The sequence below is a fragment of the Hyaena hyaena genome, unplaced genomic scaffold (genome assembly GCF_003009895.1).
Source record: "Hyaena hyaena isolate Hyena2069 unplaced genomic scaffold, ASM300989v1 scaffold_18, whole genome shotgun sequence".
NCBI lineage: Eukaryota > Metazoa > Chordata > Mammalia > Carnivora > Hyaenidae > Hyaena > Hyaena hyaena.
This window is the reverse complement of record NW_024080649.1, coordinates 2,472,097-2,474,478: the sequence shown is the minus strand read 5'-3', so window position 1 is coordinate 2,474,478 and position 2,382 is coordinate 2,472,097. Positions and strand designations below refer to the sequence as shown.

The window sequence follows — 2,382 nt, the reverse complement described above, 5'->3', positions numbered from 1 at the left end:
TACATTTAAGATTTCTCCATGGCTTTTTGTGGCTTGATAGCTTTTTATTTATTTATTTTTTTTAGCACTGAATAATATTCTACTGTCTGGATGTACCATAATCTACCTATCTACTTACCCTGAAGGACATTTAAGTTGCTTCCAAGTTTTGGCAATTATGAATAAAGCTGCTATAACCATTCATGTGCAGGTTTTTGTGTAGATATAACTTTTCAAGCCCTTTGGGTAAATACCAAGAAGCACAGTTGCTGGAATGTATGGTAAGAATATGTTTAGTTTTGTAAGAAGTTGTCAAACTGGCTCTCAAAGTGCCTTACCGTTTTGTCTCCCACCAGCAGCGTGAACTCTGCTGCTCTACCGTGTCACCAGCATGTGGTGTTGTCATGTAGCCATTCTTTTTTTTAACGTTTATTTATTATTGACACAGAGAGAAACAGAGCATGGGTTGGAGAGGGACAGAGAGAGAGGGAGACACAGAATCCGAAGCAGCCTCCAGGCTCTGAGCTGTCAGCACAGAGCCCTACACGGGGCTCGAACCCACGAGCCATGGGATCATGACCTGAGCCAAAGTCGGATGCTCAACTGACTGAGCTCAACTGTCTGACCCAGACGCCCCAGTCATTTGGCCATTCTAACAGAAGTGTACCTCTGCATTTTATTTTATTTTTTAAGTTTATTTATATATTTTGAGAGAGAGAGCACATGCAGAGGAAGGCAGAGAGAGAGGGGAGAGAGAGCATCACAAGCAGGCTCCTGTGCTGTCAGCGTGGACCCAGGTGTGGGACTCGAACTCATGACCTGTGAGATCATGACCTGAGCCAAAACCAAGAGTCGTACACTTCACCGACGAAGCCACCCAGGTGCCCCTACCTCTGCATTTAAATTTTTATTTTTGCAGAATACTTTAAATCCCAGATAACATGTCATTTCTTCTATAAATATTTGAGCCTACATCTCTGAGAAAGATATTTTAAAAACATGACCATCATCCTATAATGTAATGGTGCCTAATAAAATTCACAATAATTCCTCAATGTCATCCAATGGCTAGGCCATATTTTTAAAAAATGTTTTTAATGTTTTTATTTATTTCTGAGAGAGAGAGAGAGACAGCGTGAGCAGGGGATGGTCATAGAGAGAGGGAGACACAGAATCTGAAGCAGGCTCCAGGCTCTGAGCTAGCTGTCAGCACAGAGCCCGAAGCAGGGCTCAAACCCACGAACCGTGAGATCATGACCTGAGCCGAAGTCAGATGCTTAACCGACTGAGCCACCCAGGAGCCCCATAGGCTGTATTTTTAAAAATATCTTTTTTCACACAGGGCACCTGGGTCCTGTATGTTTCCTGCCCTCAGGGTGCCTGGTTGGCTCAGCTGGTAGAGCATGCGACTCTTGATCTTGGGATTGTGAGTTGAAGCCCCATGTGTGGTATAGAGATTACTTAAAAAGTTAAGGTGTCTTCTTCCTGACTGGTGTTCGGCGTGTTCTGTCTCACAGCTGCTGATAGCAAGATGTCTTGAGGAAATGCCAAACTTGGGCATCCTGCCCCCAACCTCAAAGCCATGACTGTTATGCCAGATGGCCAGTTCAAAGACATCAGTCTATCTGACTACAAAGGAAAATACATCATGTTCTTCTTTTACCCTCTTGACTTTACCTTTGTGTGCCCCACGGAAACCACTGCTTTCAGTGACAGGGCAGGAGACTGTAAGACACCTGATTGCCAAGTGATTGGTGCTTCTGTGGGTTCTCATTTCTGTCACCTGAAGTGGATCCACGCACCGAAGAAACAAGGAGGACTGGGACCCACGAACATTCTCTTGGTATCAGACCCCAGGCGTACCGTCACTCAGGACCATGGAGTCTTAGAGGCTGATGAAGGTGTCTCATTTAGGGGCCTCTTTATCATTGATGGTGAAGGCATCCTCTGGCAGATCATTGTTCAGCTGTTCTGTGGATGAGACTCTGAGAGTAGTTCCGGCCTTCCAGGTTACTCACGAGCATGAGGAAGTACACCCAGCTGGCTGAAAGCCTGGCAGTGATACCATCGAGCCTGAGGTCCAGAAAAGCAAAGAATGTATCTCAAAGCAGAAGTGAGCACTGGGCCATTTTAGGGCCGGCTGCAGTGGGTGGCCATGAAAACAGCATCTCTTTTGTATTATTGTCATGCTTAAAACACAAGACTTCAGACTCAGTGCAGATGTGGTATGAGACGGGACAGGCCCTTCCTGCAGGGGTTAGGGGGGCTGGACCTTTCTTCCTCTGGAGAGAATGACCTGAGCTGTGCTACAAGGGCAGGCCAACTGATCTGTACGGTAGCGGGGCATCACTTTTGATCTTTTGTCATTTCTTTTAAACTTAAGCTGAGATGATAACATAATAA

General features: G+C 45.5%; 1 pseudogene; it reads left to right on the top strand.

Annotated features, from left to right (window-relative positions):
• Positions 1–1,510: 1,510 nt before the first annotated feature.
• On the top strand, positions 1,511–2,096 carry LOC120225258 (annotated as a pseudogene).
• The last annotated feature ends 286 nt before the right edge of the window (positions 2,097–2,382 follow it).